This window comes from Mirounga leonina, unplaced genomic scaffold (genome assembly GCF_011800145.1).
Source record: "Mirounga leonina isolate KUSES-001 unplaced genomic scaffold, KU_Mleo_1.0 Mir_204, whole genome shotgun sequence".
NCBI classification, from domain to species: domain Eukaryota; kingdom Metazoa; phylum Chordata; class Mammalia; order Carnivora; family Phocidae; genus Mirounga; species Mirounga leonina.
The window spans coordinates 21393513-21418778 of record NW_023270513.1 but is presented as its reverse complement, the minus strand read 5'-3'; the positions used below and the strand labels follow the sequence as shown (position 1 = coordinate 21418778).

The 25266-nt window shown below is 34.9% G+C and overlaps 1 protein-coding gene and 1 long non-coding RNA gene across 2 annotated transcripts in view; both read right to left on the bottom strand.

Moving 5' to 3' along the window:
* DIAPH2 (diaphanous related formin 2) overlaps positions 1-25266 on the bottom strand; it is a 959330-nt gene that overhangs the window by 855439 nt on the left and 78625 nt on the right. The window lies entirely within an intron of this gene.
* On the bottom strand, positions 2171-20466 carry LOC118026093. The gene is made up of 3 exons (XR_004683463.1): positions 20455-20466; positions 20241-20244; positions 2171-2935 (listed from the first exon to the last, which is right to left on the bottom strand). It is a non-coding gene; the product is annotated as an uncharacterized LOC118026093 (long non-coding RNA).

The following is a 25266-nucleotide window of genomic DNA, read 5'->3' as shown; positions in this document are numbered from 1 at the left end:
ATAATTGGGCTGCATTCTAAAGTATGTTTGTAAATCAGTTGGCAAAAAATGCTGGGACATATTTAATAAGAAAAACAGGTTTAAATAAAATGCTTAAGTACCAATGCTATCCTGAAAAATGCAGTTAATCCATAAAATAATGTACTATTGTAATAATACAAGTTCTAAGCCCTGAACTCCCCTACAATGAGTGGCAGGAAGAGAAGACTCAAGAGGAAGCTCTGAAAACTGAGTTGCTCATTAAGGAAGAAAGGAGCACTGCCCCATTTTTCATAGCAATAGAAGCCCAAAAGCAAGGGAGGAGAGTTCCGGCATTCTGGGGTCCAAGTACCCATGTTCAGGAGGATAAAAGTATTATCTATAATTGAGCAGTCAAGGACCACTTGTAAGAAAGTATCAAAACAATACAGAAGAGTAACCGCCAAAACCACATGGGGACTAATAAATATAATGACCCAAAGCATTCCTTCATAGTACTGAACTTAAAAATAAGGGATGATAGGGGCGCTTAGGTGGCTCAGTCGGTTAAGTCTCTGCCTTCGGCTCAGGTCATGATCTCAGGGTCCTGGGATCGAGTCCCGCATTGGGCTCCCTGCTCAGTTGGGAGTCTGCTTCTCTCTCTCCTCCTCACCTGTGCTGTCACTCTCTCTGTCTCTCTCAAATAATTAAAATCTTAAAAAAAAAAAAAAAAAGGATGATAGGTCTGAATTTCATTTAAAAGTAGATTCCCCTACTAGAAATTCCTAGACTAATAAGGAGCCATTTTCTATTTGTTATATATTGTTACATCTATAATTATCCCTGTTGCCCAATAGCAACTGGGGAAAACCTACTGGATATTGCATCATGTCACTTAGGAAGTACATTTGGGTAGGAAGCAACACAGCATAGTAGTTAAGAGATCAGACACAACTAACCTTGGACAAGTTAGCTAACTTCTCTGAATTTCAGCTTTCTCCTAAAATGAAGATAAAAATAATGACCACCCCATAGGAGTATACTTCAGATTAAATGAGGTCATCCATGAAAAACATTTCTCAGAGTTCCTGGCACACATTGGAAATGGTCAGTAAATGTTATTGGATAGTTACCCAGTAGAGGTGCTGGGACAGGGGTGGATCCTTATATAACAAAACTGGCCTAATCACTCTCCCAGTTGATAAGTAAACTGCCAGCTTGCTAAGAACTGTATTCCTGAAGTCTAATAATAGTTGTTTTCCTCCCCATGAAATAGCACCAGAATTCAAGTATCTTTTATGCTATTTCTATGCTTAATTGCCTCCCCTCTCCAAAGCGTTGACTTCTTTGCCTCAACAGGAACAGGAAACATCTTTGAAGAACAATATATTTTATTTGTGACCAATTATTTTTTTAAGTAAGACTCAGAAATACCCGTATGAGGCAATAGGGGAAACATGCAAAATGCATCCCAAATTTTACCAAATATTTCTGGAAACTTCCCTCTTATACTTGAGGCAGTTCTTCTGTAGTTACACTCATGACATTTTTAATTATATTAAGTGTCCAGTAAGTCACAGATATATATTTTTCCCATGAGCTTTTCTTAAAAGCTAAACACAAATCCTTCATCCAGTATAATCAGTGATCTATGAATGTGGGCTATGTACCTGAAGGATAAATCTTTTTTATGTATAACAGCAAAAAGGAAAAAAAAAAAAAAAAAGGCTAATCATTCTTAATGGAAACTATCTGAAAATATATTATACCTAGGCTGCCCTGAAGAATACACTGAATACCCCTTCGATGACTCTTCATCAAGATCAATTTCTATTCTGTGCAATGATACAGTAATGCCCCCCAAAACTCCTGAAGAGCATTGGGCTGTTTTTCTCTCTATGAAATAACCAAAGACTACTATATTTTTATATTGCTTCCTTCCACTGTTAGCTGTCACATCTTACTGTCAGTAGCACCTTTATTTTTTTCTTTTCAAAACACAAGAATAACTGGGTGAGAGCCTGAGTTGATACCCATGATTCTCTGAGACACACAAGAGTCTTTTTTCTGGGGTGCCTGGATGTCTCAGTCAGTTAAGCATCTGCCTTTGACTCAGGTGATGATCACAGGGTCCTGGGATGGAATCCCACATCGTCAGGGGGGTCCCTGCTCAGTGGGGAGCCTGCTTCTCCCTCTTCTCCCTCCTCCTGCTCTCTCTTGCTATCTCTGTTGCCATCTCTGTCTCTCTCTCAAATAAATAAATAAAATCTTTTTTAAAAAGAGTCTTTTTTCCGCTTAATTTGCAGAAATGTGGACAATACCGCAAATACTTGAGATCAGTCAGAATACTGAGTTCCTAATAAGGGGGCTTCTACTGAATATAAAACTGCCATAATTGTATTCCAAAAAGCAGGATGATAAAGCCCAATTGATAGAAACTTTTAAAATCAGAAAACATGTTATCACAAAAACTACATAAAATAGTAATCAAAGGTGATCAGATGCCATTTATCAGAGATTCATCTAAATAGCTCAGAAATTAAGTTATGAACATTTTAGGACGTGATACTGTAACAATATTTTTTGTTTTATGCCAGAGATTTTCTGAAATTCTCATTTTTCTTTGTTTTATTGCTTTCTTGGCTCCTGTCCTATCAATACCCTAACCCACCAACCAAAATAAAATTAAACACTATAAATAAAAGCTGATATATTATGTGCGTCTATAACAACTATCTGTAACCAGAAATCAACAAACTACAACCTAGTTGACTGTATTTGCAAGAGGACATGGAGCATAAGCTTGTACTTGTAGCAAGCTTTCAAGCTCAGCTGGGGGCGGGAGTAAAGACAGGTATGTTTGGGCCATGAACCTTAAAATCAATCCAGATCACAGCAGAGGATGGAGGGCTCCAAGAGAAATATCTCCAAGAAAAAGAGAACTAGAACTGATAGATTACGAGGGGGGCCTGGGTGGCTCAGTCGGTTAAGCGTCTGCCTTCGGTTCAGGTCATGATCTCAGGATCCTGGGATCGAGCCCCGCATCGGGCTCCCTGCTCCACGGGGAGCCTGCTTCTCCCTCTCCCTCTGCTGCTTCCCCTGCTCATGCTCTCTCTCTCTCTCAAATAAATAAAATCTTTAAAAAGAAAAAAAAAAAAGAACTGATAGATTACCTGACATGATTAATTGCACTGGGGAGGAAAGTTTGGGTTTCAATTTGTGATTGGTATATAGAATATGATAAAATGATTTTTTAAATGGCAAGTTTCAACTGCAGAGGAAAAAGAAATACTTTTGTAACAAGAAAAAAGGTGTAAAAATGCAATCATAGTACACTGCATGGCTCAGCTGTGAACAATATTTGCAAAGTCGTAACACAATAAACATTAAATGTTTATTCAGTAAAATTGGGAGTAAGAAAAGTATATGTGCAGTTAGTATAAGAGAGCTAAATTTTCCTTTTCTATATTAGGAAGTCAATAAAGTATATCTAAAAATGAAGAAATCAAGAAGTAGAATAACTGATAAGGGCATTGAAATAAATATGAAAATTTATATTAGCAGAAACAGATATAAGAATTCAAAATTTGGGGTAGGGTTTTGGGAGTAGGAACATTAGGTAGGGGATTGCTATCTTTTGTTATAATCCTTGTAGAACTAAAGTATTTAACTCTAAAATAAAAAGATGTGATATATAATGGAATATTACTCAGCCATTAAAAAGAACGGAATCTTGCCATTTGTATGACATGAATGGAGGTATAGAGTATTATGCTAAGTGAAATAGGTTAGAGAAAGACAAGTACCATATGATTTCACTCATATGTGGAATTTAAGAAACAAAATAGATGAACAAAGGGAAAAAAAAGAGAGAGGCAAACCAGGAAACAGACTCTTAACATTAGAGAATGAATTGATGGTTACCAGAGGGGAGGTGGGTGGGGGGGGGATGGGTCAAATAGCTAATGGGGATTAAGGCGTTCACTTGTTGTGATGAGTACCAGGTGTTACACCACTAAATTGTATGCCTGAAACTAATATTACACTGTATGTTAACTGGAATTTAAAACTTAAAAATAAATAAGTAAAGCTCAAGATGGGAATTTAGCAACAATGCAAGTTGATGGACAGGCATTTAAACCAAGGCATTAGAAGTATCCCTAATAAAGACAATCTTAATCTCCCTATCCAACATATTAACCATCAGATGAGTTTGAAGTACTAAAAGAAATACCATCCAGATTCCTTTTCCTACCAAAAGTGGCATTCATACAAACCATGCTGTGCAGAAAAGCATTAACATAACACGTCTAAGACTAAGGCTTGCTAGCAAGATTGACATTTGGCTGGTGTCTGGGAACTTGGTTTGGTGGCATTCCCACTGCTCCCTAACTTACAAGGATGGTTTCCTGTGCCTGCTTATACAAATACTGTGGATTATACTGAATACTTGCTTTACTTTTGGGCATCTGGAATTTTGCTACATGCTAAACAAAATGCCTATATGACCAACCCCCAATAAAACCCTTGGGAACTCACTCCTTAATGGGCTTCCCTGGGCAAGAAATTACAGATACACTGGTTCATTTTCACCACTGTGGGAAGAGAGCACTGTATGTGACCCCTCATGGGAGAGACAGAGCATAAAGAAGCCTGCCCCCATGATTCCTCCAGAATCCACCTGTACTTTTCCCCATATGATCTGATTGTGTATCCTACTATGTCAGTATAATAAATCTCAGCTATTAGTAGAACTATATTTTGAGTCCTGTGGGTCCTTCTAACAACCTTCAAATGTGGAAGTAGTCTTAGGAATCCCTAATATACACATGGAACTGTTTTGAATGTTGGAGAGAGAAGAATTAAAAAATGAATGCTACTTTAGTCCTGCTCTCAAATTGCTTGTTATCTAGTGGGAGAGCTGGAAGGTTATACTGACAATAAACCAGTAAACACTGATCATTCAAATTTTCAATGAGCATCTATTGTATTCCTGGCAATGTTAGGTAACAGGCATAACAGAAACAAAAATTAAACACAGCCTTTGATAAGGGGCTTACGGTACTAATAGAACTAGTACACAGTAACAAAAGTTCCTCTTAGAATTGACATTGACTGAAATATTTGAAACATAAACATGTTAACTATTCCATTACGGACATCACAATTTTCTCTGACCTACAATTTGATTTGTGCAATTTGCATGCTTCCTTGGGTAATACTAAGAGTTTAATTCATTTTCCTCAAAATATGTCAAAAGGGCAGGATGATGGGCCCTAAGTCTTGCCAGACCCTTTAAACATTTGTTACAGCAGCCTTCATAGAATTTATCAGCTATCAACTAATATCAAGCATTATGCAAGATTTGTTTGGAATAGAAATATAAACACAGTCCCAACCTTCAAGGATCCCACAAGTCTCCTGAAAGAGACTGAACAGTAAACAAATCATTAGAATTTCAGGTTAGATGTGTGAGAAGTTTACACGAAGTAATATGACAATGCAAATGAGAAGCCCGTAACTGTTGATCTGTACCATTAGACATCATCGTTGGTAGAAAACAAATGTGTGAAAAGGAGCTAACAATTATAACACCTCAGTGGCAGAGTCTTAATTAGCTGTAAGATTATTACTACTACCTCATTTTAAGGTAGTTATACGTTTTCCTTCAAGTTCTAAAATTAGAAGAATATTTTATCAAGATATAATTTTACCTGATACAAAAGCTGCTATAGGGGCACTTGGGTGGTGCAGTCAGTTAAGCCCTGTCTCTTGGTTTTGGCTCAGGTCATGATCTCAGGGTTGTGAGATCAAGCCCCGCATTAGGCTCTGTGTTCAGTGCAGAGTCAGCTTGAGATTCTCTCTCCCTCTCCCTCTGCCATTCCCACTCGTGCTCTCTCGCTCACTCTCTCTCTCTCTCTCTAAAATAAAAAAAATCTTAAAAAAAGCTAGCATAAAATATCCCTTAAGAGTGATGTCTACCATCCTAATGAACAACAGTATTGGTGAATAAATTACAATAAGCCCCCACAAACACAATTTTGCATTCTTCTCATTAGAAAAAGTTCCCAATGTCAAAAGGTATTTTTAGTTCTATTTGGCATTATGTTGAAAAGGAACTTAATTTTTTAACCAATTTCCTTTAAGCCAATGAAAAACAATTTTTATAAAGGGGAAATAAATCTTGAAATTACTTTTAATCACTTTGTTAAATTTAAACCTCTTTAACTTAAATCACCAACCTTTTTTTCTTTACACATAATATTACAATCTCCTATCTTCGAAGACTTCAAAAATGTATTAGTTCAAAATCCATTTCTTGGTTCCCACTGAGATTTAAATTACCTGAAAGAGCCTCACTGCAAGAGTTCTATTCCATGGCATGTAAGTTGAATTCACCAGCATGACATCTATGTTTTATATATGTAAATTCCACATGTTTACTGTAAATTCATGACATCAACAACACTGGTTGTCTAAAGGATTGGTACTGCTACTGAAACAAATACACAAAATGAGACAGGAAGTAGTCATAATTTTTCCTGCTTGCCTATTTTATTATGATAATCATAGAAAAAATGGATGTAGCCTAGAACACAAAAACTAAGATAACAGCTGAAATCAGTGTAAACTATAAGAAAAAGACATATTTGCATATAAATCAGAGCAAGCAATAAGGTTTACATCATGGTACATAATATAAAATTATTTTATTACAGAAGCTACTGCTTGCATACTAGCTTCAATTATTACATTTTTTAAAATTTGGCACAGGCTATATTAAAAGAAAATTTACTAGCAGTAACATATACAATACCGACCAGGGTTATCCTTAAGCTTTTGAAATCTTCCTAATACTGTAAAGAGTCCGTAAAACAAAACATTAATCACTGGAGTAAAGTAAAAGGATTAGTGTCATTGTCACTGGAAGTAAAGCACAATGAGGTGCTTCAGTTTGGACTCTGTCACTTATTTCTGTAACTCTTTCCTCTGTTAAATAGCTATGCAGAGAACACTGTCAGTGTTCTCTTTGTGTATACTTTGTGTATTTTTTTTAAACACAAGCAGAAACTGATCTAAATACATCTGTTATCTTTTCTGTAGTAGGAATGACATTTAGAGTAATAAATTATATTTGTTACCAGTCTTGATACTCTCACAAAATCTGCTTACAATCACAGCTATTCACAACAGACCGGACTAATTCCAAGTTCTAATTACCTGAAGCCCCATTCACCACAGTACCTTAATTACTCCCTGGTAATCAGGTGAGCACTTACAGGATACTAACTTCTTCAGAGGTTATCAAGGGGCCATTTAGTTCATTTCAGCTGCCAAATTCTTGATTACTACTGCACTAAATAACTTTTATACTATGCAATCGTGTAAAGTTTCACTGATGAAAAGACTTTCAGTATCTTTCTGTGGAAAAGGGCTTGTGGGTACAATCATATTTTGTATTAACTCCCTTGGTTTCTTCAAACATAAACAGGTTTCCTCAACTTGTGAACGTGTCACTTGAGATTGCACACCTCCCTGATCCCTCTATTCCTCAAGGACATTCTCCTCTGCTCTTCTGTTTGGGCCATTAGCTCCAGTTCATCCTTCTGCTCTCAAAACATGAGCATTCCCCTGGATACAGTCTTTGTCCCTCTACTCTTTTCTATCTACTCTCTCCCTCACAGGGAGCCCCCAATTTTCTAAGGTTTGGACTATGGCTCCTCTGTGAGGACTCACAAAACAACTCTTGCTCTCACCTTTTACCTAATTTTGATTCAGCTTCTCAAAGAGTTTATCAGATATTTCCACTTAGATTTTACTACTTTCACACAGCAAATTCAGTTTTTTGTGTCTAAAACCAAACCCATTTCATTCCCCTAGTAATGACAACAATCACCATGGTTAACATTTAATCCTCACAACAAACCTTGGAAGTAGATGCTATTTTCTGTCATCACCATTTTACAGATGAGAAAATGAAGATTATAAAACCCGCCAGGATTCAAACCCAGCCAGACTGACTCTAGAGGCTGTCGTCTTTTTTTTTTTCCTTAACCACTGCTGTTCACCTATTAGAAATTATGTGACTATGATTAGGCAACCTTACAGAAATGGCTATTCTCCAAACTACAGTCAAGGTCCAGCCAACATTTCCAAGGTGTCCATTCTGCATTGATTTCCTCCACAATAATCCAGTATCTACACCGTTCAAACAGACTCACTGAAGTCCAGTTTTATCATCTAGGTCCTGAAGCCACTCACTGCTCTCTAAACTCATGAACCACATACCATCACATCTCCTTCTCCCTAATTAAGCAAATCCTATACATAGCACAAGGATATTAGTAAGGAGAGATGTGTTTAAATTGTTTGGCTGTGACAATTGCCACATTAATTTTTTCCAACTGCACACTTTTTTTAAACCCTGATAGTCCATCAGATGAGTCTGATTTCACTCATTTAATAATAGATGCTTATATTTACACTATTGTAAAGTTCTGTACATTTAAAAGCACTATAGGATCATTTTTATACCTCTATCTTCAATAGTATTAATTTTATTTCTTAAAATTGAAGTCTGTAAGTGAAGATGCTTAACTTTATAAATATGTGTTTTAACATTTTAGTGTTAATTCAGTCTCTATTTCCACATAACATTTATCTGCATACACTGTTTTACCTAAGCTATTTTCCTTGCACAAGAGAGCTATATAAACAGGATCTTAAAGAACTTAATAGTTGTTCCTTACATAAGGAAATTATCTCATGTTCTACCTTAATCCATAAAATGCTTATCTATATTTATGTAGTCTTTGTATTTATGTATTTTTAGGAAAACAGTTTGAGTGTAGAACAAAAGAATAATTTTGGCAATTAGGAAAATGTGACTAGAAAATTATTTTTTTCTCTAAGAGGCAGCAAATGATGCTTACATAATGAAACTTCAGAAATGTTTTATCCTAATGATTCAAAGTACACCAGTTAGAAGAGGAGAAACCAAGATACAGATACAAAATGGACAGTAGAATATGGTAGAGGTAATAAGGAGAACCTTTTATCAGAAGGGAAATCTTTATGTTGGAAAGCTAATGCTGTATCAGAATGAAGGAAATCGATTACAAAGGGCCACAAAACTTTTGACTAAACTTTACCTTGATCTAATAAACAATACAAACTCCAGTGTCAGCTCTGAAATACAGTAATGCCACTATATCACTGCCCTCCTCATAGCTCCTTGACCATTTTGCCACTCTATATTTCAGCCACACAGATTTACAGCTAAATATAACTGCTGCTTTTCATGACCCCTCAATCCAGACCATTAAAATTATTCTTTATACTTAAAAGCAGTAAGAATTTCTAATTTCCACCCTTATATTTTATTAAGATCAAAGAAAGCTAATTTTCAAGTCCTGATTCAATGTCCCATGAAAGGAAATAAACATAAAAGTCACAAACACACACACACACACTTTAAATAATGGACATACTAAATTTGCATATTGAAATGGCTATTTTCTCTAAGATTGATGGTTTAAAAACTTTTTTCAAAAGATTAAACATATTTTCTCAAGTATATTAAAGTAGTATTCCATTAGTGAAAATTGATTTTATAAGTCAATCAAGAATAACAATGAGACTATATGGATAAGCGGAAACATCCAACATCAGGCATTTTACAAAACGGCTGCACAGTCCTATTAAACAAAGCATATAGATGATTTACACATGTTGTTTCAGTTGTATTATACAAAGAAAACCCAGATTTTCACAAATAAGTAAATATAAATATTAAGAGATTTAAAAAAGCATCTCTTACAATCTTAGGATACTGTACCATTAAAGATACCAAGAGAAATTACATTCTGAGGGGTTCACTAAAGTGAATTTATCTGGTCTTATAAATTACTAATCTGAATGTCTTTGAACATGGGTGTTATTTTTATAACCAATTAAAATGATTAAAGCTTTTTTTTTAAAGATTTTTATTTATTTGACAGAGAGAGACACAGCTCTTAGAGAGGGAACACAAGCAGGGGGAGTGGGAGAGGGAGAAGCAGGCCTCCTGCCGAGCAGAGCCCAAGGCAGACACCTAATGACTGAGCCACCCAGGCGCCCCAATTAAAGCTCTCTTTTTAAACATAAGTGGGGAAAAATTTTGCAGAACTCATGAAGCACCTCTACCAAAGCCTTAGGTGAAGAACATGCAAGGAAAACCATTTGAAAAGCATTGCTCTAGCTGATCAAACACTATGACATTCCTATATGTAAATGCCATTTTTTTTTTTTTTTTTTTTTTTTTTTTTTTTTTTCAGAAAACAAATCTGTGGGTATTTACAGATTCATGCTTGGTAACAGCTAAAAATAGTCATGACTTTGTAAATAGTGGAATTCTGAAAATAAAGATGTCTAAAGGCCTTCTAATTCAAATAGCAATCTCATATAAGATTTCTATGTCTGATAAGCTACAAAAGTAGATTTTAATGTTTAGAAAATTCAGAAGGATTATTCAGCAATGAATCTAAGGCCCAAAAATAACAACTGCAGTGAATAAATGTATCATGTCAGACATTTCATTACTTCAAATTCCACTATACCTATCTAATGTTTTCTTTGGGATGGGAGGAGGACAGAACTGCTCCTAGATGAGAGTTAATAAATTAGTACAGGTATAACTGCCTCATAAAGTTCAAACCAAAAAAATATTAATTGTTTAATTTCTTTATTTTGTTATTTTCAATAAGTAATTGAAAGGCTTAAACTGTGGAAAGAGCCGAGATGCCGTTCAACAGATGAATGGATAAAGAAGATGTGGTCCATATATACAATGGAATATTACTCAGCCATCAGAAAGGATGAATACCCAACTTTTACATCAACATGGATGGGACTGGAGGAGATTATGCTAAGTGAAATAAGTCAAGCAGAGAAAGTCAATTATCATATGGTTTCACTTATTTGTGGAACATAAGGAATAGCATGGAGGACATTAGGAGAAGGAAGGGAAAAATGAAGGGGGGGAAATCAGAGGGAGAGATGAACCATGAGAAACTATGGACTCTGAGAAACAAACTGAGGGTTTTAGAGGGGAGGGGTGTGGGGGAATGGGTTAGCCCGGTGGTGGGTATTAAGGAGGGCATGTATGGCATGGAGCACTGGGTGTTATATGAAAACAATGAATTATAGATCACCACATCAAAAACTAATGATGTATTGTATGGTGACTAACATAACATAAAATGAAATTTTTAAAAAAAAGTAATTGAAAGGCTTTAATAGAGTTTTTATCAGTAAGTTATGGCAGTGAATTTAAAGAATCCATCAGTCCATACTAGTATTTAAAAAAAAAATCAAAAAGGTTTAAAGAAGAAAAAAAATATCAGATGATAAATGTAGAAGGAATGATGAAATTAGAAATCATCATTTTGTAAAACCCCAGTTATAATTTGATTCAGGCAAGAATCATCAACTGATATTAAAACCCTATGAAATGTTGTGGAGGAACAGGTTATTTACATGATCTCAAAGTATAACACCACATATGACTTGTTAATTACAAAGACAAATATGGAAGATACTTTCTCAAAGAAGTGATCACACTTAACAGCACCAACAATGGGGTAAATTGATATCCACATGCCTCATGATGTGACACACCGAGGACAAACATCACCTACGTAAGCGTCCGTGACAAAAAATGTTTACCCTAAATCTAATTATGGGGAAACATCAAAGAAATGTAAACTGAGAAAAATTCTGTAAAATAACTGGTTTGGTCTCATTAAAATGTGAATGGAATGAATTTTTTTTTAAATCTAGGGATGGTTCTAGATTAAAGACTAGGAAGATCTAACAAATAAACCTAACACATGACCCTTGATTGGATCCTAGAGAAAAAAAAAGTTAAGTTATAAAGGACATTATTGGGAGAGTTGGGGAAATTTGAACATGGGCTGTATATAAGATAACAGTATTATATCAATGATAAATTCTCAGACTTCAAAAATTATACTATGCTTATACAGGACAAGACTGTGTTCTTAAGAGATACATGACAAAGTATTTAGGAATGAATACTAATCAGCAACTAGGACTGAGAAAAGAGAAAAAAGGAGAAATAAAAAGAATATAGCAAATATGACAATGTTAACAGTGGGAGAATCTGAATGAGAAATGTGGTATTCACTGTAATATTATATCTTATAATAACATTTTCCTTTTTAATTCCAGTATAGTTAACATACAGTGTAATATTAGTTTCAGGTGTACAATATAGTGACTCAACACTTCCATACATCACCCAGTGCTCATTACAAGCGCACTCCTTACTCCTCCCATCACCTATTTAACCCATCCATATACCCACCTGCCCTCTGCTAACTATCAGTTTGTTCCCTATAGTTAAGAATCTGTTTCTTGGTTTGTATCTCTTTTTTTTCCTTTGCTTGTTTGCTTTATAGATTTAAAATTTCTCAAAATAAAAAAATACAGTAAATAATAAAATGTGGTAGTTATTTCCTTACACATTCAATAATAAGAAGGACAAAATGGGGGTGCCTGGGTGGCTCAGTTGGTTAAGCGTCTGACTCTTGATTTCCACCCAGATCATGATCTCATGGTCATGAGATGGAGCCCCTCATTGGACTCCATGCTCAGGGGGGAGTCTGCTGGAGATTCTCTCTCCCTCTCCCTCTAGACCCCCACCCCCGCTCATGCTCTTGCTCTCTCTCTAGAATAAATAAATATTTTTAAAAAGGACAAAATGGGTAACTAAAAAATAATTTATCAATTCTTTTAATAAAGGTATTAAATGCCAAAATTCCAATCTTGTTTTAACTCCATTCAAATGGTTAATTTATTACATACAAAAAACTTATAAAATACTTGGGGTGAGTTTAATCAACTTCTTAAAATGTGATCACTCAGAAATACAATTTAAATTATATACTTGTATACTCACACACAATCTGATGTGACATTTATAATTGGACTAAATTAAACACAAAAGCATGAAATTATTTAAGCAGCCTAATCATCTGTTTAATACAAGTAATTTTTCCAAAAGAAGATCTTGCTTCGTTTGCAACAGTAATCAACAGCAGCCCCAAAAGTAATGGAAATAGAGGTAGAGGTTTATAAAATTTCATGAGACTTATTAATACATTTTTCTGCTACATTGTATTTATTCAGAAACCCATAGATTTTTTCCAAATTATTCATATTTCATAAATAACAAAAATGTATCATTGTAAAGAGTTACCCATCAGAAACAACTGAGATTCACTGTTGTTCCATATCTTGATAGCAATTTGTGTACTATGCTCATCCAATAATGGAATAGATCATGGACATTTTTCATTAGATTTTTTAAGCTATCCAGGAAAACACATAAAAATAGCTGCTCATATACTCAAACATTACTAAAGACAAAATCAAGCCAGAACTATTTAAGGCATCAAATGCCTCTAGATACTGAGTTTACAGTAATCAGACTGTAATTAAATGAAGTTAGGGTGCCAAGAATGATTAAAATACTACTTTGCTATCAGAAGCTATAATCTACCAAAAACCACCTGTATCCGTTTACCTCATCATAAAACAGGGATGCATTTCTAAAAGAAAAATATAGCTACAAAGAGTAGTAGAAACCATGTTAAAAGTATATCTATACAAAGGCGCCTGAGTGGCACAATTGGTTAAATGACGGACTCTTGGTTTCGGATCAAGCCGACCCGATCTCAGGGTCCTGGGATCAAGCCCCGCATTGGGCTCTGTGCTCAATGTGGAGTCTGCTTGCAATTCTCTCTCCCTATCCCTCTCCCCCTCCCATTCATGCTCTCTCTCTAAAATAAATAAATCTTTAAATTAAAAAAAAGTATATCTGCACAGCAGAAAAATGACTGAATATCGTTACCAAATTACTAACAGTGGTTCATGTTAGGGTTATGGGGGTGCGGTTTTTTTTTTAAGTCTCTCTCCTTAACTCCATTATCCAATTTTCTGAAACATACTGTATTGCTCTTAGAATAAGAATAACGAATTTGAAAAGCATTTCCTTTAAACCATTATTTGGTTTAAAACATGTTTAAAGGAAACCTGGTCTTTTGTATTTGAACATTCAGCACAACTAAAAAAGGGGGGTGGGGTGCCTGGGTGTCTCAGTCAGTTAAGCATGGACTTGATTTTGGCTCAGATCATGATCTCACAGCTCCATACTGGGCGTGGAGCCTGCTTAAGATTCTCTCTCTCCTTAGGCACCTGGGTGGCGCAGTTAGTTAAGGCCCCTACTCATGGTTTCAGCTCAGGTAGTGATCTCAGGGTCGTGGGATCGAGCCCAGGATTGGGCTCTGAACTCCACACAGTATACTTGGATTCTCTCTCCCTCTCCCTCTTCTTCTCCCTCTGAACCTCTCCCCCCATGCATGCTCTCTCTCAAATAAATCTTAAAAAAGAAAAAAGACAGATTCTTAACTACTACCACATACCTCAAAATACTACTCCAGAAACTTTCGCACCTCTGAATTCATGTGACCTTAGTTTAGAAGTAGTCATTTAATCCCTAATTTACAGAGTATATACAATATTCAGCTAAAGAAAATAGTTCAAACAAAATGAGAAAAGGATGCCATGGGTATGCAGCAAAATGCAGGCATTTTAATATTTAGATGGGAGGATGAGGGATAATCCTCATGGTTGTTTGTGCCTTTTCATAAAAAGGGTGACTTTAACTGTAGTCTTTGGTTTAGGGGATTTCATAGAAGATCCATAAAAACATTTATAAGTATAACTGGCTTCTAAACTGACACTGTGGAATGAAGTAATGAATGCGTGCATGCGTCACTATCAGCTGGCAGTAGTTGTGGTTCAGTACCTTCTTGGGAAAATGTATATTAAGAACTACCATGAGACATTTCTTTGATTATTACCATAACAATGTAATACTGTAAAACACACTGTGTGTTTTACAGTTTACAAAGTGTTTTGTAGTTCTATTAGGATGGCAGGATAGGTACATATAAAGAGCCTTGGGCTCAAGAAAGGATGGGTGTTTCCCCCTCAAATCACTCAGCCATTAAGAGATAGAACCATGAACCAAACTTCAGGTCTTCTACTTCTAAACATTGTAATTTTCACTACATTACAATTTATACTATATGCATCCATTTTGGTGTGGTAGCTTTGTTGTATGTATGATTCACTTTGTACAGCAAGATATAAGCAAAAGCAATTGGAGAAAAACCCCAGGTGAGACATTCAGAATGTTTCTAGTTGGTGTGATGAAGTACTATTTGGGGAGTTTCCTAGATAAATAGGAAAAGATGGAGGGGTCTCAGTATTTTTTACTCATATCTGTATAGAAAAATCACAATCACTACCAATAGCAGTGTCACCACTAAAAGGAACTGCGTGCGTGTACGCACACACATACACACAAAATGTCTCTAGTATGGAGTTACCAATCACTTTACAAAATAGCTCTCTGAATGCAAAACCACTTTGCCAAAAAAGCATCATCAATGAAAATAAATGATTTACCTGAAGTGTACAAAATAGTTACTGTATTCAACGCACAAGAATTACACTGCACAAGCAATTATTTTCTCCTTAGATCAAAAGTTCATTGCAGAAAAGAACCATGATAGGTTAGTGAAAATTTACAAACACATCAGCATAACTGAATACAGAAAGCTTTTGGTGTCTTTGATTGACGGTCTTAAAATTCATTTTAGTTTTCTATATTGTTTTGATAGGTAATTGTGGTTACAAATGTAATAGTACATGCAATTAATGTACTAATCTGGGTATCTGAATTATAATGATCACTGTAAAAAAAAAAATACCTTACATATTACTAGTCACATGACCACTATTTAGAGATGCAGGCCCACAAAGCATTTCATACAAGCATATAAATTGGATACGAATTCAAGTTATGAATATTTGTTGATGACTAATAGGAAATACATTAGCTACTATATAGTACTTGAGAGACTCCATGGGACAAGGCCAGATCCCAAGAATTTGAGGATTTTCTTCCTAAAAATTGATGCAAATACCTACAAAAATATATATAATACATAGCTCAAGTAAGAAAATGTGTGAAAGGGCTTAAAAACTCTAAAGTACTTTATACCCAAGGTGACGTTTTTTAAGATGATCCTCTTCTGTCCTCATCCCATTCAAAAGAGCTAATTTTGGTTCAACCAGTCTTTCCTAACAGATAAGCAGATAAAAGAAACTTGATTAACTAAAATAAGAAATGGAACCAAATATATGAGAAAAGGCCAAAATCTGATACACAATAAGTCTTTAATATTGATCATAATCTTACTGTTTCCACATTTCCCCCTGACAAGGTTACCTGGATTAAGAAAGTATTGCCTCATAAAAAATACCATCATGTCATGCTACTATAAATATTATAACGGCAACAGCAAATTTTATAGACACCTTTTAAAGAATATATAATATAGAGAATATACTGCTTAATAACAAAAATAAACACAAAAGAACACTTATTATATAATTATCTCATGCTATATGGCCAATCAAAAATTTTGCCATGGTTAAAAAGTAAAAAAAAAAAAAAAAAAAATCAATGCAATATGAAAAAATGGCTGCTTTCTTTGTTTTGAGATAAAACTGACATGTAACACTTTATCAGTTTCATGTGTACAACATTATAATTTGGTATTTGTATATGCTGGGAAATGATAACCACAGTAAGTCTAGTTACTGTCTGTCACTATACAAAGTTACAATTTTTTTTTCTGGCAATGAGAATTTTTAATATTTACTCTCCTAGCAACATTCAAATATGTACAACAATATTATTGACTACAGTCACCATACTAGATATGATGTCCCCACAGATTTATAACTAGGAATTTATACCTGTTGACCCCTCTACCCATTTTGCCCACCCCCTAAACCTCTTCCCACTGGCATCTACCATTCTGTTCTCTATGAGTTTTGTTCAATTGTTTTGTTTTTTGATTCCATATATAAGTAAGATTGTACAGTATTTTTCTTTCTGTCTGACTTATTTCACTTAGTGTAACATCCTCAAGGTCCATCCAGGGTGCCAAAAATGGCAAGATCTCTTTTTTTATGGCTAAATAATATTCCATTTTATATATATACCCACCACATCTTCTTTACCCATTCTTCCATCAATGGACACGGGTTGTTTTCATATCTTGGCTATTATGAATAGTGTTGCAAATAACATAGATGTACATATATTTTTTCAAATAAGTGTTTTTATTTTCTTCGGATAAATACTCAGAAGTGGAATTACTGAACCATATGGTGGTTTTGTCTTCAATTTCTTAGGAACATCCATAATGTTTTCCAAGGTGGATGCACCAATTTAAGTACCCACCAATGCACAACAGTTCCCCTTTCTCCACATCTCGGCCAACATTTGTTATTTCTTGTGTTTTTGATAATAGCCATTCTAACAAGTGTAAGATGATATCTCATTGTACTTTTGATCTGCATTTCCCTGATGATTAGTGATGTTGAGCCTCTTTTTTACATGCTTATTCACTATCTGTATCTCTTCTTTGGAAAATACCTATTCAGATCCTATGCCCACTTCTTATTTATTTTTTATTTTTATTTTTTTTAAGATTTTATGTATTTTTCAGAGAGAGAGAAGAGCACAAGCAAGGGGAGTGGCAGGCAGAGGGAGAAGCAGACTCCCCACTGTGGAGACTCGATTCCAGGACCCTGGGATCATGACCTGGGCTGAAGGCAGATGCTTAACCAACTGAGTCACCCAGGCGTCATCCCATACGCCCACTTTTTAAATAGGATTGTTTTTGTTATTAAGTTGTATGAGTTCTTTATAATTTTGGATATTAATCCCTTATCAGATACATGATTTGCAAATATTTTCTCCTATTCTGTAGGTTACCTTTTCATTTTGTTGATGGTTGTGCAGAAGTTTTTTTGTTTGATGTAGTCCCACTTGTTTATTTCAAGTGGGACTACATCAAGACATTTTATTGTCTTTGCTTTTAGAGTCAGATCCAAAAATCATCACCAGGACCAATGTCAAGGAACTTACCAAGTCTGCCTTCTTCTAGGAGTTTCATGGCTTCTTTAGTTTCATGGCAGGTCTTTAGTCTTTCAACCATTTTGAACTAATTTTTGGTGTATGGTGTAAGAGAGTAATCTGATTCCTTTGCATGTGGCTGTCCAGTTTTCCCAACACCATTTATTGAAAAGACTGTCCTTTCCCCATTATATATTCTTGCCTCGTCATAAATTAACCACAGATCCATGAATTTATTTGAGAATTCTATTCTGTTCCATTGATCTATGTGTTCATTGTTATGCCAGCGCCATACTGCTTTCATTACTATAGCTTTGCAGTACGTCTGAAGTCAGGTAGTGTGGTGCTTCCAGCTTTGCTCTTTCTTTCTCAGAATTGCTTTGGCTACTTGGGGTCTTTTGGGGTTCAATACAAATTTTAGGACTGTTTGTTCTATTTCTGTGAAAAATACCATCGGGATTTTGATGGGATTACACTGAATCTGTAGATCCTTTGGGTAAGATGGACATTTTAATATTCTTTCATTCCATGAGCATGGGATATATTTCCATTTATCTGTGTCTTCAATTTCATCAGTGTTTTACAGTATTCAGTAAACAGGCCTTTCACCTCCTGGTTAAATTTATTCCTAAGTATTTTAGTTTTTTTGATACAATTGTAAATAGGATTATATTCTCAATTCTTTTTGACAGTTGTTAATATATAGAAAAGCAACATTTTTTGTATATTGATTTTATACCCAGCAAATTATTACTTCTAACAATTTTTTTGGTAGAGTCTTTAGGTTTTTCTATATATAAAATCATGTCATTGCAAATAGTGACAGTTTTATTTCTTCCTTTCCAATTTGGATGCTTTTTCTTTTTCTTGCCAAATTGCTCTGGTTAGGATTTCCAATGCTATACTGAATAAAAGTGGAGAGAGGGGACATCCTTGTCTTATTCCAGATGTTAGAGGAAAAGTTTTCCTTTTTCACAATTAAATGTGAAATTAGCTGTGGACTTGTCATATAGTCTTTATTATGTTAAGGTACATTCCCTATATACCCACTTTGGTGAGAGTTTTTATCATAAATGTATGTTAAGTGATACGTTCATATGATTTTTATCCTTCATTTGTTAATGTGGTATATCACACATACTGATTTGAGGATGATGAATCATCCTTGCATCCCTGAAATAAATACCACTTGATCATGGTGTATTGGTTTGCCAGTATTTGGTTGAGGATTTTTGCATCTGTAATCATTGGGGATACTGGAACTGTAATTTTCTTTCTTTGTGGTATCCTTTTAGCTGGTTTTGGTACCTGGATATTGCTGGCCTCATTAAAATGAGTTTGGAAGCTTTCCCTTCTCCTCAATTCTTGATAGGTATTAAATCTTCTTTAAGTGTTTGGAAGAATTCACCTATGAAGCCATCTGGTCTTAAGACTTTTCTTTGGTCATAAGACTTTTCTTTGTTGGCAGGTTTTTGGTTACTGATTCAATCTCCTTACTAGTAATTGATCTATTCAGATTTTCTATTTCTTTATAAGTCAGTTTTTAGAAGACTGTACATTGCAAGAAAATTATCCATTTCTTCTAGGTTATCTAGTTTGTTGACATATAATTGTTCATGGTAGTCTCTTACAATCCTTTGTATTTCTGCAGTATCAGCTGTAACAACTTTCATTTCTGATTTTATTTATTGGAGTCCTTTCTTTTTTGATTGGTGAGTCATTCTAAACGTTGGCCAATTTTTTTATCTTTCCAAAGAACCAGCTGTTAGTTTCATTGATCTAATTGATCTTTTTTCATTTTAGTCATTATTTCATTTACTTCCACTCTGATTTTTGCTATTTCCTTCTTTCTAATAACATTGGGTGTCATTTGTTCTTCTTTTTCTAGTTCTTTTAGGTGGAAAGTTAGATTGAGGTTTTCTTGCTTTTTAAGGTAGGCCAGTATCTCTAGGAACTTCCCTCTTAGAACCACTTTTTGCTGCATCCCATAGTATGTTATATTTTTACTTTCATTTGTCACCAAGGTATTTTTTTTCTCCCTTGGTTTCTTTTGTTTACCCACTGGTTGTTCAGTAGTATGCTGCTTAATCCCCACATTTTTGCGATTTTTCCAGTTTTCTTCTTGTAATTGATCTCTAATTTCATACCACTGTGGTGGTCAAAAAAGACAGTTGATATGATTTCAACTTATTAAATTTATTGAGACTTGTTTTGTGACCTAACTTATGATCTATCCTGGAGAATTTTCCATGAGCATTTAAAAAAATGTACACCCTGGTTTTTGATGGAACATTCTGTTTATATCTATTAAGTTCATCTGTCTAATGTATCAATTAAGGCCAATATTTCCTTATTGATTTTCTGTCTAGATGATCTATCCATTCACATAAATAGGGTATTAATATCCCTACTATTATTTTATTGCTGCCAACTTCTCCCTTTAGGTCTGTTAATATCTCCTTTATATATTTAGGTGCTCCTATGTTGGGTACATAAATATTTACATAAATATTACAAATGTCATATCCTTTTGTTGAATTGATCCCTTAATCATTACATAGTGCCCTTCTTTGTATTTTATTACACTCTTTTTGTTTTAGTTTATTTTGCCTAAAAAAAGTATAGCTACTCCAGTTTTCTTTTAGTTTCCACTTGCATGGAACATCTTTTTCCATCCCTTCACTTTCATCTGTGTGAGTCTTTATACCTGAAGTGAGTCTCTTGTAGGCAAGATATAGATGGGTCTTATATTTTTTTCCCATTCAGCTATTTTATGTCTTTTGATTGGAGAATTTAGACCATTTACATTTAAAGTAATTATTGATAGGTATGTACTTATTGCTATTTTGTTCATTGTTTCTGGTTCTCTTCCCTTATGGTTTGATTACTTTCTTAAGTTATGCTTAGATTCCTTTTTTATGTACTTCTGTGTATCTACTCTACATTTTTACTTTGTGGTTAGAATGAGCCTCACTTACAAGAGCCCCTATATATAACAGTCTATTTTAAGTTGACAGCAACATAAGTTTTAATGCATTCTAAAATGCTACATTTTTACTTCCCTCCTCCCCATGTTTTTCATGTCACATTTTACATCTTTTTTATTTTGTATATCCCTTAATTGATTACAGTAGTTCTAGTTATTTTTACTACTTTTGTCTTTCAACCTCCACACTAATTTTATAAGTAATTAATATACTACCTTTACTATATATTTACCTTTGCCAATGAGATTTGTATTTTCATGTTTTCTTATTACTAATTCATGCCCTTTCCTTTCAACTTACAGAAGTCCTTTTAACATTTCTTATAAAGCTGATTTGGTGGTTAAGAACACCTTTAGTTTTTGCATATCTGGAAAATCTAAATGGTAACACCTTGTCAGATAGAATATTCTTGGTTAGAAATTATTCCCTTTCAGCACTTTGAATATGTCATTCCACTCCCTTCTGGCCTGCAGAGTTTCTGCTGAAAAATTTGCTGGGCTACTCTCATGGGGTTTCTCTTACATGAAACAACTTGTTTTTCTCTTGCTTTTAAAATTCTAACTTTTGACATTTTAATATAATGTGCCTTCGTGTGGATCTATTTGGTTTCTTATTTGGAACTCTGAGCTTCCTGGTTCTGAATGTCTGTTTTCTTCCCCCAGTTAAGAATGTTTGTAGCCATTATTTCTTCAAAAAAGTTTTCCGCCCCTTTCTCTCTCTTCTCCTCCTGGGACCCCTATAATGCAAATGTTATTCCACTTGATGTTGCTCTATGGGTCCCTTAAGCTATCTTTGCTTTTTAAAATTATGTTGAACCCCTCTAGTGTACTTTTCAGTTTAGCTATTATACTCTTCAGCCCTGTGACTTCTGTTTGGTAGTTTCTTATATTTTCTGTCTGTTGGTTAAAGTTCTCACAGCGTTCATCCAATCTTCTCCCAAGTTTGATGAGCATGTTTATGCCCTTTACTTTGTTGTTTTAGTAAGTTTTTGCTGCAATTCCCTTTAATAACAATGTTCCCTCAATTAATTGCAACAAAGTGGAGAACATACAGGAGCTAATCAAATAATTTCAAGATGTGTGTGCATAACAATATCCCTTTAAAATAATCTTTTTTCCTAAGAAGTCTCAAATTTGGTTTAAGAATGGAATAAATATTGGCTAAAATGTCACTTTTCTTACTCAACATCATCATCAATAATATTTGCCTATGAAACTGCTTTACAGTTAGAAAAATGTGAATCTCATACCTCAGTCTACATACCTAGATTAGCATCATGACAAGAATTTTGGTATGATGTAATAGGTAGAAATGGTTGGCTCCTGCCTAGGAACAAATTTTTCCTGAACTGTCTGTTCAGGTGTATGACCTTTTCTTTGAACTCTTCATCAGGTAAATTACTCATCTACCTTTCTTTAAGATTTTTTTTCTGCAGCTTTATCTTGTTCTCTTATTGCAACATATTACTCTGTTTCCTCATTTTGCTTAAATCTCTGTTTCTATGTATTAAGGAAAACAACTACCTCTTCCAGTCTTGAGGGAGTGTTCTCATGTAGGATTAACCTAATCTTTAAACCTTGCCATAGCGGGACACCTGAGTGACTCAGTCAGTTAAGCGTCTGCCTTTGGCTCAGGTCATGATGTCAGGGTCCTGGGATCGATTCCCACATTAGGCTCCTCACTTGGCAAAGAGCCTGCTTTTCCCTCTGCCTGCTGCTCTCCCTGCTTGTGCTCTCTCTCTCTGACAAATAAATAAATAAAATCTTAAAAAATAAATAAATAAGTAAACCTTGCCATAGCTCTTGGTTGTTTCTTGAACCTTTGTGATTGTCTCAGTAGCCTGATTTATTCTTAATAGGTCTCAGTGTTGGGGATGTGCCAGTACCTGTCAGCGTTCCAGAAGTGATCTCAGTCAGCACCTCGATTCAGGCTACCTGGAATCCAGACCATCAGGTAGCAGCTTTTAAAGTGTATAAATATACACAGTCCTCTGGGACCACAATCATAAACCCTGCTGACCTCCAGACCAGGCAATCTGGAGGTGTCCCCTGGGTGACAGTTGCAAAAATCGTGGCTTCAAAGGGATGTATAAGCTCTTTTCTGGGAGGTACCAGTGAGATATAGTGAGGCTAAAGGAGAGTGCAAAGATGGCTTCCCCTAGACTACATTCCCTGAGAGCAGCTCCACAGCCTGTAGATGGGTGGCAATCCTGAAGTCTGACCCTTGGACTAAAGCTCCAACACAAGTAAATAGGACTTTTTCACAGAATCACTCATGGTGTGTTTCAGTCTGCTGTGTTTTGAAGGAGCTCTTCACCTAGTTTTCTGGTCTTTTTCAGAAGGAACTGTTCTATTTGTAGCTTTAGATGTGGTGTGGGAAGAGGTGAGTTCAGGATCTTCTTATGCTGCCATCTTGTATTGTCCCCTCAATCACTACAGGTGCTTTAAATGTCATATCAAGCATCATATTTTAAATGTATTATTTTACCTAACTATATACACAAAGAAATGTCATCAACAGAAATTTCTACCATGATTGCAATTAAAATACACATAAAATAAATTTGCAGTGCAGAATACTAAATGAAAAGTTTTATCTTCTTGTTTCCAGTATGAGGATATATAATAACACATAACTACCCCATACTCAAATATTAATGCAATCAACTTACAAAATGTCTAAACATAAAGTCAATATTCATTCTGTCTTAGATGTTTCCAAATGCCCAAGGTATAATGACTTACTAATATTTTATAATCTACTTTATCTTAGCATTCCTTAAACAATAAATTTAATCTGGCATGATGAAATAATATAATTTGTGACAATGCAGTGGAAGGGAAGGGACTGATAAGAAACTGTTCTAAAAATGAATGGAGATTTTAATAAACTTTTCAAAATATATCTGGATACTCCTATCCTAAACAAGTAAAACACACAAGCTCGCTTGCAGTATTAAAACAAGGAAATGGGAAGATAGCTACTCACTGAACATAATAATGAATGTGAAATTAGAAAAGACTGAAATTGAAACTTTAATAGTGCTCATGCTATTTTGAAAAGATCACTTATAATATACCATCATTAAACAGTCTCAGGTCTTATTTTCATCTGATTACCAAATGAGTTTTTCTACTTTACATATAGTAGTTAAAAATAATTGCATTGATTATTTTTATTCTGATTGAATTGAGATTTTTAACAAAATGGTCACCCCCATAAAACTAAATGTTTTATAGTAGCAACTTCCCTAAGATTTCTAAGCCCATAAGAAAAACAATCAAATTGGAGTGTAAGAAAGCCATGTTTTATCATGAAGTAGCTACTTCAAACTCCAATAATCAATGTTTTGTCTCCCCCTTCTGGACTATACAATTATTAAAAGAAAACACAAAGATTTGATCTTTTTTCATAGGATATATTCAAATAATCAGCCTGACACAAGTACAACATTACATGAAGTAATCATTAAGATACTATTCAATTAGTAAACAAAATTACAATTTAATAATGCAACAGCAGCTTAACAGCCGACAAGTACATACTGTCAGGGTTACTGGTATTTTATGGATATTATGATTACTAGGGGGCTTATAATAAGGAATGCATCAATAGCATTATGAATATATTACTTTGAGCCTAACCATAAGTTTATACTTTAATAGGAACATTTCATTCAGTTTGACCTTCTTCACCAGCATGAGAGAATAAATTTATTTGGCTCTGTTTTGTGAAAAAGGTCCTAAAATATTCTTCAGTCAGGGTCCATGGTCTCCATGTCCCAATTAGGGCAAACAAAGATACATTTGTTCCTAACCTTCGCCTATGATGGGGTTGTGTCCTTTTGACTCAAATTATTTAGAAACATTGCAAAAGATATAAATGTAACATCTTAATTATGTAAAATGGCTTATCTGGTAAACAATACTACTACAAGCCACCAAAATGATCACCTCTTTTCTATCTGGGTACACTGAGTCACATAGCCTTAACTGCCTAATATAGGTATTGAGGCTTCAGCTTATAAACAGGTAAATGTTGTTAGAATGATAAATATATGTTCAGTAGCAATGTGCGGTGAGTATATTTAAAATAGTAAAACTAGGAGTTTAAAACAGTGAACCAAATTATAACATTCTAGTCTTAATGCCGCAAGTGCTAAAGAAATGTTCTTGTGGGGGCACCTGGGTGGCTCAGTCATTAAGCGTCTGCTCTCGGCTCAGGTCATGATCCCAGGGTCCTGTGATCGAACCCCGC